General features: G+C 44.3%; 1 protein-coding gene across 1 annotated transcript in view; it reads right to left on the bottom strand.

Moving 5' to 3' along the window:
* Nucleotides 1-13,668, bottom strand: part of LOC139241199 (zinc finger protein 665-like) — a 131,832-nt gene that overhangs the window by 73,594 nt on the left and 44,570 nt on the right. The gene's annotated exons all lie outside the window — the stretch shown is intronic.

Genomic DNA, 13,668 nt, shown 5'->3' with positions numbered 1-13,668 from the left:
CTATAATTCCCTGTTTTCTCTCTCCCTCCTTTTTTTAAAAAGTGGGGTTACATTGGCTACCCTCCACTTGATAGGAATTGATCCAGAGTCAATGGAATGTTGGAAAATGACTGTCAATGCATCCGCTATTTCCAAGGCCACTTCCTTAAGTACTCTGGGATGCAGTCCATCAGGCCCTGGGGATTTATCGGCCTTCAATCCCATCAATTTCCCCAACACAATTTCCTGACTAATAAGGATTTCCTTCAGTTCCTCCTTCTCACTCGACCCTCGGTCCCTTGTATTTCCGGAAGGTTATATATGTCTTCCTTAGTGAAGACAGAACCAAACTATTTGCTCAATCAATTGCGTGCGGCAAACCAGCCCCACCGACCCCTTCCCTCGACGAATGTCTGTCCCACCTGTAACAGGGTCTGTGGCTCTCGTATCGGACTGTTCAGCCATCAAAGAACTCACTTCGAGAGTGGAAGCAAGTCTTCCTCGATTCCAAGGGACTGCCTATGATTATTCAGCGACTCTCAACAGAAATTTAGTTTGCAATAAAATTATGAACTTTTAAAATCTACGATAGTGTGTGAAAGTTTCCACTGAATAAAATCTCCAATTAGAAAGAGCTTGCTGACAATTCTTACTGACTTGCACATTACACACAGTGGCCCCTCCATTATCTACCAGAAAGAAAGGGAATGGGAATTGGTGGGGAATCCGTGTCCCCAAATGTTGCCCCTCCTGTCTGGTGTAGCAATCCCTTCGGCATGGGAATGGAGACAAGTTCAGACCAAAACTGTGCGCAGTACTCCAGGTGTGGTCTTACCAATGCCCTGTACCGGTGTAGCAGGGCTTCACTATTTTTATACTCCATCCCCCTTGCAATAAAGGCCAGCATTCAATTTGACTCCCTGATTACTTGCTGCAACTGCACCATACAGGATACCTGCCATCGATCTAATCGACCCAGACACGGGCCATGCACACCTTCAATGGTCCCTGGTCCCTGTCAAGAAGGAAGAGGGACATTCACACATTCCTCAACTGTGGAGCCAGATCAGTTCCCAAGGAATGTTTGCATTGTACCACACAGCAGGAGAGCTGATCATGCCCCTGTCTGGGCCAGGGAGTGGAATACACTGATGATCAAGAGGTAATTAACCATCGGAAGAGTCGACAGGGGAACAGCAGGAAATATGTTTGATGCTGTGATTATGAAGCCCCATAAAAAGAGGACCACTTCGGAGCGAGGGCAGTGCAGTGAAGGATGCAGAGCGGTCACCTGGTCCCGGCCTACAATCCACACCGGAACAACCAGCTGTGTGGGTGATTATAAGTTTCAGTCAGACCGTCGGGGAATTTGTCTGAGTAGTTTTGTAATTGCAGTCGAATCGCGGAAGGGTTTTAAACTGTGATATTTCCTGTTAGGTTTCAGGTGATCTTGTGTAGGGGTTTTGTATTGTGGGTTCGGTGTTATTCCGGTCGAATTTCAGGGAGATTGTGTACTGGGGAATAACGCAAGTTCAATAAACGTACAAGTTTAAGGTTGAGCCAAAGCCGAGTGTATTTTGTTCTTATAAATCCTGAAGTCAAGAACTGTTGGTGAGGGGTTACAGAATCTCTTACAGGCACCACCCAGTGTGACGGAGTCATAGTTCCGCCATTCAATTAGATTGTGGCTGATCAGTATTTTAACTGTCTACCTGCCTTGGTTCCATCTCCCTTAATATCCTTGCCCAAGAAGAATCTATCAATCAGTTTTGGAATTTTCAATTCCCCCCCAGCCTCAGTTTTATGGGGAACAGAGTTCCAGATTTCCACAACCCTTAAAGAACATAAGAAATAGAAGCAGGAGTAGGCCATACGGCCCCTCGGGCCTGATGCACCATTCAATAAGATCCAGGATGATCTTGTACTTCAGCTCCACTTTCCCCGTATCCCAAGATTCCTTTAGTGTCCAAACAGCGTTCTATCTCAGCCCTGAATATACTCAACGACTCAGTATCCACAGTCATCTGGGGTAGAGAATTCTAAAGATTCACACCCTCTGAGTGCAGAAATTTCTCATCAGCTCAGTCCTAATTGGCCGAGCCCGTATCCTGAGACAATAACCCTTCGTTCTAGACTCTCGAGCCAAGAGAAACAGATTCTCACCATTTGTGTGAGGAAGTGCTTCCTGACATCACCCCGGAACCTCAGTGGTGGGAAAATTATTGGAAAAGAATCCTGAGGGACAGGATACATCTTCATTTGGAAAGATATGGATTAATCAAGGAGAGTCAGCATGGATTTGTTAAGGCATGTAACCTTGAGGGTCGATGAGGGTAGTGTGTATGATGTAGTGTATATGGATTTTAGCAAAGCTTTTGATAAAGTCCCACATGGCAGACCGGTCACAAAAGTAAAAGCCCATGGCATCCAGAGCAAAGTGGCAAGTTGGATCCAAAATTGGCTCAGGCTGGAAGCAAAGGGTAATGGTTGATGGGTGTTTTTGTGACTGGAAGGCTGCATCCAGTGGGGTTCTGCAGGGCTCAGTGCTGGGTCCCTTGTTTTTTGTGGTATATATCAATGACTTAGACTTGAATGTTGGGGTATGATTAAGAAGGTTCCAGGTGACACTAAAATAGGTTGTGTGATTGAGAATTAAGAAGAAAGCTGCAGACTGCAGGAAGATATCGATGTACTGGTCAGGTGGGCAGAACAGTGGCAAATGGAATTCAATCCGGTTAAGTGTGAGGTAATGCATTTGGGGAGGTTTAACCAGGCAAAGGAATACACATTAAGTGGTACAACACTGAAAAGTGTAGAGGAACAAAGGGACTTTGGAGTGCAGGTCCACAGATCCCTGAAGGTGGCTGGAATACTGTGTGCAGTTCTGGTCACCACATTACAGGAAAGATGTGATTGTACTGGAAAGGGTACAGAGGAGATTTACAAGAATGGTGCCTGGACTGGAGAATTTTGGCTATAAGGAAAGATTGGAGATGCTGGGTCTGTTTTCTTTGGAACAGAGGAGGCTGAGGGGAGACCTGATTGAAATGTATAAAATTATGATGGGCCTGTATAGAGTGGATAGGAAGGACCTGTTTCCCTTGGCAGGGAGCTCAACAATCAGGGGGCATAGATTTAAAGTAATTGGTTTAGAGGAGATACAAAGAAAAATTTCTTCACCCAGAGCATGGTGGGGGTCTGGAACTCACTGTCTGAAGGGTGGTAGAGGCAGAAACCCTCACCACATTTAAAAAATACTTGGACGTGCACTTAGTGCTGTCACCTACAGGGCTACGGACCAAGAACTGGAGAGTAGGATTCGGCTTGATAGGTCTTTGTCGGTCGGCACGGACACGGTGGGCTGAAATGCCCTCCTTCCATGCTGTAAATTTGGATGATTTTATGATTAATGACCGAGATGAATTGACCGAGTGCAATGTATCCAACTTTGCTGATGATAGAAAACTAGGTGGGACAGTAAGCTGTGAGAACAAGATATATTGATAGACTTTGTGAGTGGGCAGTAAGGTGACAGATGGAGTATAATGTAGGGAAATGTGAGGTTATTCACTTTGGTAGGAATAGAAAAATGAACTCTTAAATGGTGAGAAACTTTTAAATGTTGGTGTTCAGAAAGATTTGGGTGTCCTCATGCAAGAAACACAGAAAGTGAGCGAGCAGGTACGCAAACAATAAGGAAGGCAAATGGTATGTTGTGCTTTATTGCAAGGGGGTTGGAGTATAAGAGTAAGGAAGTCTTGCTACAATTGTACAGGGCCTTGGTGAGACCACACCTGGAGTACTGTGCACAGTTTTGGTCTCCTTATCGAAGGAAGGAAATACTTGGCTTGGAGACGGTGAACAAAGGTTCACTCGATTGATTCCTGGGATGAGTGGGCTGTCTTATGATGAGAGATTGTGTAGAATGAGCCTATACACTCTCGAGTTTAGAATACTGAGGTGTGAGCTCATTGAAACATACAAGGTTCTGAAGGGGACTGACAGGTTAGATGCGGAGAGGTTGATTCCCCAGCTCGAATGTCTAGACCTAGGGGGCACAGTCTCAGGATAAGGCGTAGGCCATTTAAGACAGAGATGAGGAATTTCTTCACTCAGAGGGTTGTGAATCTTTGGAATTCTCTGTCCCAGAGGGTTGTGGATGCTCAGTCTATTCAAGGCTGAGATAGATAGATTTTTGGACTCTAGGTGAATCAAGGGCTATGGAGATCAGGCGGGAAAGTGGAGTTGAGGTCGATGATCAGCCATGATCTTATTGATGGTGGAGCAGGCTCGAGGGACCTTATGGCCTACTCCTGCTCCTATTTCTTATGTTGACATCCAGGGGGCTCTAGATTTATTAGTCTCACCCTTTTTCTTTAAAGTAACATACTTCCTCTGAACCCTCATTATCGCCTCCTTAAATGCCTTCCACTGCTCTGAGACTGACTTACCTTCAACACAAGAATTAGGAGCAGGAGTATGCCATTCGGCCCCTCGATCCTGCTCCGCCATTCAATCTTCTACCTCAACTCCACTTTCCTGCACTATTCCCAGGCTTAATATCTTTAATCTACATATAGACTGGCCAATTTACGGTAATAGTATGGAGGATAAATTTATGGCATGTGTACAAGATGGTTTTCTAGATCAGTATGTTCAGGAGCCAACTAGAAAACAGGTTATTTTAGATCTAGTATTGAGCAATTAGAACGGGTTTATTAATAACCTTGTAGTAAAGGGGCCCTTAGGGAAGAGTGACCATAATATTATAGAATTTTACATTAAGTTTCAAAATGATTTAGTTAAATCCAAAACTAGGGTCTTTAAACTAAACAAGGGAAACTACTGAGGTATGAGGGGAGAGTTGGCTAAAGTGGATTGGGAAACTACATTAAAAGATATGACGGTAGATAAGTGATGGCAAGCATTTAAAGAATTAATACATAATTTACAACAAACATACATTCCTTTAAGGCACAAAAACCCCACAGGAAAAGTGGCTAACAAGAGAAGTTAAAGGAAGAGGCTTATAATGTTGTCAAAAAAGAGCAGTAAGCCTGGAGGTTGGGAGGATTTTAGAATTTAGCATCGTGGACTCAGCTCCACTTACCTGCTGCTCCCTAGGCCCCAAGTTTCCACACGCGGCAAAACAGGTGCCCCTCCGAGCTGGGTGCCTGTTTTTCGCGCATGCGCAGTGTGAAGGACACATTGGCACTCGGCCATTTTTGTAGTTCTTTGTAGCTGTTCAATTTTTAACATTTCTTAATAAAACCACATTGCCCTTCCATGATCAGCACTGAGGCTTCTTGCAGCAGTGAGAAGGCTGCAGGAAGCCTCAGAAGTTGAGGCAGCTGTTTCCCGACGGGCCCGACCGACGGCAGGGGGGCCTCCTCCCCCCTGCCGTCGGGAATGGCTGCCTCAACTTCTGAGGCTTACTGCAGCCTTCTCCCTGCCTCCCCCCCGCTGCCGTCGGTCGGGCCCTCACTGCCTCCCCCCCCCCTGCCGTCGGGAACGGCTGCTTCAACTTGTGAGGCTTCCTGCAGCCTTCTCCCTGCCTGAAAGGCCTGCCTGAAGCACTTTCACACAGGTAGGAACATGGTTTATTTAATCTTTTCTTTGCTTATAAATTTTTATTCAGGTTGGAATTATTTGTATAATATTTGTATAAGTATAACTAAGGATTTATTGTCGAATGTAATGACTTCCCTTCCACCCCCCCTCCCCCCCCTCGTTCCGGATCGCCTGATTTTTTAATGTGTAGACAAGGTTTTTTCAGGCCTACAAAAATCTTCACTTGCTCCATTCTAAGTTAGTTTGGACTACGTTTTCACTGTGGAAACTTTCAAATCAGGCGTCAGTGGCCGGACACGCCCCCTTTTGAAAAAAAAAATTCTGTTCAAAAGTGAAACTGTTCTACCTGACTAGAACTGCAGAAAACTTAAATGTGGAGAATTGCGATTTCTAAGATACTCCGTTCTCCACCAGTTGCTCCTAAAAATCAGGAGCAAATCATGTGGAAACTTGGAGCCTATAACCCTTTACTCCCTTATCGCTCAAAAATCTGTTTATTCTGCCTTAAATATATTCAATGACCCAGCCTCCACAGCTCACTAGGGCAGAGAATTAAACTAGCGAGAGACATAAAAACAGATTGTAAAAGTTTCTATAGGTATGTAAATAGGAAAAGTAAATGTGTGTCCCCTACAGGCTGAGACAGGAGACATTATGATGAGGAATAAGGAATTGGCAGATAAATTAAACAAATACTTTGTATCTGTCTTACCGGAAGACGACACGAAAAACCTCCCGGAAATAGTGGAGTACCAAGGGTCTAGCAAGAATGAGGTACTGAGAGAAATTAGTATTAGTAAAAAAAATAGTAAGGGACAAATTAATGGGACTGAAAGCTGATAAATCCCCTGGATCTGATGCCTATATCCTAGGGTTTTGAAAATGGCGGCTGTAGAGATAGTGGGTGCATTGGTTGTCATATTCCAAAATTCCATAGATTCTAGAACGATTCCTGAAGATTGGAATGTAGCTAATGTAATCCCGCTATTTTAGAAAGAAAGGAGAGAGAAAACGAGGAACTACAGACCAGTTAGCCTGACATCAGTAGTAGGGAAAATGCTAGTATCTGTTATTAAAGATGTGGTAACACGGCACTTAGAAAATAATAATAGGATTGGGCAGAGTCAACACGGATTTATGAAAGGGAAATCAGTTTTGACAAATCTGTTATAGTTTTTTGAGGTTGTAACTAACAGAATAGATATGGGGGAACCAGTGGATGTGGTGAATTTGCATTTTCAGAAGGCAATCAATAAGGTTCCACACAAGAAATGATTTAACAAAATTAGGGCTCATGGGATTGGGGGTAATATACTAGCATGGATTGAGGATTGGTTAACAGACAGAAAACAGAGAGTAGGAATAAACTGGTCATTTTTGGATTGGCAGGCTGTAACTGGTGGGGTAACGCAAGGATCGGTGCTTGGGCCCCAGATATTCACAATCTATATCAATGATTTGGATGAGGGGACTAAATGTAATATATCCAAGTTTGCTGATGATACAAAGCTAGGTGTAAATGTAAGTTGTGAGGAGGATGCAAAGAGACCTCAAGGGGATATAGACAGGCTCAGTAAGTGGGCAAGAACATGGCAAATGGAATATAATGTGGAGAAATGTGAAGTTATCCAATAGAAATAGAAAAGCAGAGTATTTTTTAAATGGTGATTGGGAAATGTTGGTGTTCAGAGGGATCTGGGTGTCCTTGTACACGAATCATTGAAGGTTAACATGCAAGCAATTAAGAAACCAAATGGTATGTTGGCCTTTATTACAGGAGGATTTGAGTATAAGAGTAAAGACATCTTATTGCAATTATATAGGGCCCTGGTGAGACCACAGCTGGAGTATTGTGTACAGTTTTGGTCTCCTTACCTAAGGAAGGATATACTTGCCATTGAGGAAGTGCAACCAGACTGATTCCTGGGATGGGAGGATTGTCCTATGAGGAGAGATTGAGTGAACAATGCATATATTCTTCAGAGTTTAGAAGAATGAGAGGTGATCTCATTGAAACATACAAAATTCTTACAGAGCTTGACAGGGTAGATGCAGGGAGGATGTTTCCTCTGGCTGGGGAGTCTAGAACCCAAGGGGTCATAGTCTCAGAATAAGGGGTTGGTCATTTAGGACTGAAGAGGAGAAATTTCTTCACTCAGAGGGTGGTGAATCTCTGGTATTCTCTACACCAGAAGGCTGTGGATGCTCAGTCGTTGAGTACATTCAAGGCAGAGGTCGATTGATTTTTGGATATTAAGAGAATCAAGGGATATGGGGATAGTGCAGGAACGTGGAGTTGAGGTAGATCAGCCATGATCTCATTGAATGGCAGAGCAGGCTAAAGGGGCCGAATGGCCTACTCCTGCTCCTGCTCCTAATTCTTATGTAAACACTCACAGGGAAGGTACTGCACTGGTTAGATACAGAATAAAGCTCCCTCTACAATGTCCAATCAATCACTCCCAGGACAGGTAAATCACAGATCAGATACAGAGTAAAGCTCCCTCTACACTGTTCCATCAAACACTCCCTGGGCAGGTACTGCACGGGTTAGATACATAGAAACATGAAAAATAGGTGCAGGAGTAGGCCATTCGGCCCTTTGAGCCTGCACCGCCATTCAATAACATCATGGCTGATCATTCGTTCAGTACCCTTTTCCTGCTTTCTCTCCATACCCCTTGATCCCCTTAACCGTAAGAGCCATATCTAACTCCCTCTTGAATATATCCAGTGAACTGGCATCAACAACTCTCTGTGGCAGGGAATTCCACAGGTTAACAATTCTCTGAGTGAAGAAGTTCCTCCTCATCTCAGTCCTAAATGGCCTACCCCTTATCCTAAGACTATGTCCCCTGGTTCTGGACTTCCCCAACATCGGGAACATTCTTCCCGCATCTAACCTGTCCAGTCCCATCAGAATCTTATATGTTTCTATGAGATCCCCTCTCATCCTTCTAAACTCCAGTGACTAAAGGCCCAGTTGATCCAGTCGCTCCTCATATGACAGCCCAGCCATCCCTGGAATCAGTCTGGTGAACCTTCGCTGCACTCCCTCAATAGCAAGAACGTCCTTTCTCAGACTAGGAGACCAAAACTGAACACAATATTCCAGCTGAGGCCTCACTAAGGCCCTGTACAACTGCAGTAAGACCTCCCTGCTTCTATATTCAAATCACCTAGCTATGAAGGCCAACATACTATTTGCCTTCTTCACCGTCTGCTGTACCTGCGTGTCCACTTTCAGTGACTGATGAACCATGACACCCAGGTCTCGTTGCACCTCCCCTTTTCCTAGTCTACCGCCATTCAGATAATATTCTGCGTGTTTTTGTCCCCAAAATGGATAACCTCACATTTATCCACATTATACTGCATCTGCCATGCATTTGCCCACTCACCTAACCTGTCCAAGTCACCCTGCAGCCTCTTAGCGTCCTCCTCACAGCTCACACCGCCACCCAGTTTAGTGTCATCTGCAAACTTGGAGATATTACACTCTATTCCTTCATCCAAATTGTTAATGTATATTGTAAAGAGCTGTGGTCCCAGCAATGAGCCCTGCGGCACTCCACTAGTCACTGCCTGCCATTCTGAAAAGGACCCATTTATCCCGATTCTCTGCTTCCTGTCTGCCAACCAGTTCCCTATCCACGTCAGTATATTACCCCCAATACCATGTGCTTTGACTTTGCACAACAATCTCTTGTGCGTTACCTTGTCAAAAGCCTTCTGAAAGTCCAAATACACCACATCCACTGGTTCTCCCTTGTCCACTCTGCTAGTTACATCCTCAAAAAATTCCAGAAGATTCGTCGAGCATGATTTCCTCTTCATAAATCCATGCTGACTTGATCCGATCCTGTCACTGCTTTCCAAATGTGCTGCTATTTCGTCCTTCATGATCTATTCCAACATTTTCCCCACTACTGATGTCAGGTTAACCGGTCTATAATTACCCATTTTCTCTCTCCTTTTTTAAAAAGTGGTGTTACATTAGCTACCCTCCTGTCCATGGGAACTGATCCAGAGTCGATAGACTGTTGGAAAATGATCACCAATGCATCCACTATTTCAAGGACCACTTCCTTGAGCACTCCGGGATGCAGACTATCAGGCCCCGGGGATTTATCAGCCTTCAATCCCATCAATTTCCCGAACACAATTTCCCGCCTAATAAGGATATCCTTCAGTTCCTCCTTCTCACTAGACCCACTGTCCCTTCGTACCTTCGGAAGGTTATTTGTATCTTCCTTCGTGAAGACAGAACCGAAGTATTTCTTTGTTCCCCATTATAATTTCACCTGAATCCGACTGCAAGGGACCTACGTTTGTCTTTACTAATCTTTTTGTCTTTACTAATCTTTTTGTCTTCACATATTTATAGAAGCTTTTGCAGTCAGTTTTTATATTCCCTGCAAGCTTCCAATCATACTCTATTTTCCCCCTCTTAATTAAACCCTTAGTCCTCCTCTGTTGAATTCTAAATTTCTCCCAGTCCTCAGGTTTGTTGTTTTTTCTAGCCAATTTATATGCTTCTTCCTTGGCTTTAACACTATCCTTAACTTCCTTTGTTTTAACAGTATCCTTAATTTCCTTTGTTAGCCATGGTTGAGCCACCTTCCCAGTTTTATTTTTACTCCAGACAGGGATGTACATTTGCTGAAGTTCATCCATGTGATCTTTAAATGTTTGCCATTGCTTATCCACCGTCAACCCTTTAAGTATTCCTTGCCAGTCTATTCTAGCCAATTCACGCCTCATACTGTCAAAGTTACCTTTCCTTAAGTTCAGGACCATAGTTTCGGAATTAACTTTGTCACTCTCCATCTTAATATTCTACCATATTATGGTCACTTTTCCCCAACAAGATTGCTAATTAGTCCCTTCTCATTACACAATACCCAATCTAGGATGGCCAGCTCTCTGGTTGGTTCCTCGACATATTGGTCGGGAAAACCATCCCTTATACACTCCAGGAAATCCTCTTCCACCGCATTGCTACCAGTTAGGTTAGCCCAATCAATGTCTAGATTAAAGTCGCCCATGATTACTGCTGTACCTTTATTGCACACATCCCTTATTTCTTGCTTGATGCTGTCCCCAACCTCACTACTACTATTTGGTGGTCTATACACAACACCCACTAGCGTTTTCAGCCCTTTGGTATTCCGCAGCTCCACCCATACCGATTCCACATCATCCAGGCTAATGTCCTTCATTACAATTGCATTGATTTCATCTTCAACCAGCAATGCCACCCTGCCTCCTTTTCCTTTCTGTCTATCCTTCCTAAATGCAGAATACCCTTGGATGTTGAGTTCCCAGCCTTGGTCCCCCAGAACCATGTCTCCGTGATGCCAATCACATCGTATCCGTTAACTGCTATCTGCGCAATTAATTCATCCACCTTATTCTGAATACACCTCTCATTGAGGCACAGAGCCTTCAGGCTTTTTTTTTAAAACACACTTTGCCCCTTTAGAATTTTGCTGTAATATGGCCCTTTTTGTTTTTTGCCTTGGGTTTTTCTGCCCTCCACTTTTACTATTCTCCTTTCTATATTTTGCTTCTGCCTCCTTTTTATTTCCCTCTGTCTCCCTGCATAGGTTCCCATCCCCCTGCCATATTAGTTTAACTCCTCCCAAACAGCACCAGCAAACACTCCCCCTAGGACATTGGTTCTGGTCCTGCCCAGGTGCAGACCGTCCGCTTTGTACTGGTCCCACCTCCCTCCAGAACCGGTTCCAATGTTCCAGGAATTTGAATCACTCCCTTCTGCACCACTCCTCAAGCCACGTATTCATCTGAGCTATCCTGCGATTCCTACTCTGACTAGCACGTGGCACTAGTAGCAATCCTGAGATTACTACTTTTGAGGTCCTACTTTTTAAATTTAGCTCCAAGCTCCCTAAATTCGCCTCGTAGGACCTCATCCCATTTTTTTTACCGATGTCATTGGTACCTATATGCACCACACCAACTGGCTGTTCACCCTCCCTTTTCAGAATGTCCTGCACCTGCTCCGAGACATCCTTGACCCAAGGGAGGCAACATACCATCCTGGAGTCTCGTTTGCGGCCGCAGAAATGCAGATCTATTCCCCTATCACTATAGGTGGCGGCGGGTCCTCCAACCAATCAGGGGGCCCGAGGTGCGGGACTCAGGCACAGCATCCGAGAATGGTGACATCACAGAGGGATGTCATTCAGCCCGTGCCGGCTCCCTGCCAGAGCATCTCAGGGAGTCCCAGTCCCCGCAATTGTCACACACTGATCCCACTCCTTCTCAACACCACAATTGAGTCTGCCTCCACCACCCTTTCAGGCTGTGCATTTCACATCCTAACCACTCGCTGCATAAAAAAGTTTTTTCTTACGTTGCCTTTGGTTTCTTTGCCAATCACCTTAACTCTGTGTCCTCTGGTTCTCCACCCTTCGGCCAATGGGAACAGGTTCTCTCTATCGGCTCTGTCCACAGCCCTCATGATTTTGAACACCTCTATCAAATCTCCTCTCAACCTTCTCTGCTCCAAGGAGAACAACCCCAGCTTTTCCAGTCTATCCACATAACTGAAGTCCCTCATCCCTGAAATAATTCTCATGTCTTTTCTGCACCCTCTCGAAGGTCTTCACTTCCTTCCTAAAATGTGGTGCCCAGAATTGGACTCCAGTTGAGGCTGAACATAAGAATATCAGAAATAGGAGCAGGAGTTGCCCATACAGCCCCTCGAGCCTGCTCTGCCATTTAATACAATCACGGCTGATCCGATCATGGACTTGGATCCACTTCCCTGCCCGCTCCCCATAACCCTTTATGCCCTTATCGGTTAAGAAACTGTTTATCTCTGTCTTAAATTTATTCATTGACCCAGCTTCCACATCTCTTTAAGGCAGCGAATTCCACAGATTTACAACCCTCTGAGAGATGAAATTCCTCCTCATCTGAGTTTTAAATGGGCGGCCCCTTATTCTAAGATTATGCCCCCTAGTTCTAGTCTCCCCCATCAGTGGAAACATTCTCTCTGCATCTACCTTGTCAAGCCCCCTCATAATCTTATATGTTTCGATATGATCATCTCTCATTCTTCTGAATTCCAATGAGTAGAGGCCCAACCTACTCAACCTTTCCTCATAATTCAACCCCCTCATCTCCAATCAACCTAGTGAACCTTCTCTGAAATGCCTCCAAAGCAAGTATATCCTTTCTTAAATATGGAAACCAAAACTGTGCGCAGTATTCCAGGTGTGGCCTCACCAATACCCTGTATAACTGTAACAAGACTTCCCTGCTTTTATATCCATCCCCTTTGCAATATAGCCAAGATTCCATTGGCCTTGTTGATCACTTGCTGTACCTGCATACTAACCTTTTGTGTTTCATGCACCAGGACCCACAGGACTGCAGCACTTTGTAATTTTTCTCCATTTAAATAACAACTCGCTCTTCGATTTTTTTCTGCCAAAGTGCATAACCTCACACTTTCCAACATTATACTCCATCTGCTAAATTTTTGCCCACTCACTTAGCCTGACTATGTCCTTTTGCAGGTTTTTGTGTCCTCCTCACACATTGCTTTTCCTCCCATCTTTGTATCATCAGCAAACTTGGCTACGTGATACTTGGTCCCTTCATCCAAAGTGTTAATATAGATTGTAATTTAATTGGGGTTCCAGCACTGATCCCTGCAACATCCCACTAGTTACTGATTGCCAACCCGAGAATGAACAATTTATCCCAACTCTCTGTTTTCTCTTAGTTAGCCAATCCTCTATCAACGCTAATATATTACCCCCAACCCCGTGAACTTTTATCTTGTGCAGTAACCTTTTATGTGGCTCCTTGTCAAATGCCTTCTAGAAGTCCAAATACACCACATCCACTGGTTTCCCTTTATCCACATTTTGTTTTTCCTCAAAGAATTGCTGCAAATTTATCAAACATGACTTCCCCTTCATAAATCCATGCTGACTCTGCTTGACTGAATTATGCTTTTCCAAATGTCCTGCTTCTGCTTCTTTAATAATGGACTCCAACATTTTCCCAACCACGCCAATATTAGGCTAACTGGTCTATAGCTTCCTGCTTTTTGTTTGCCTCCTTTTTTAAATAGAGCTG

Source organism: Pristiophorus japonicus (assembly GCF_044704955.1).
Source record: "Pristiophorus japonicus isolate sPriJap1 chromosome 24 unlocalized genomic scaffold, sPriJap1.hap1 SUPER_24_unloc_1, whole genome shotgun sequence".
NCBI lineage: Eukaryota > Metazoa > Chordata > Chondrichthyes > Pristiophoridae > Pristiophorus > Pristiophorus japonicus.
Note: the sequence above shows the minus strand (reverse complement) of the source record. Positions and strands in the feature narration are given on the sequence as shown.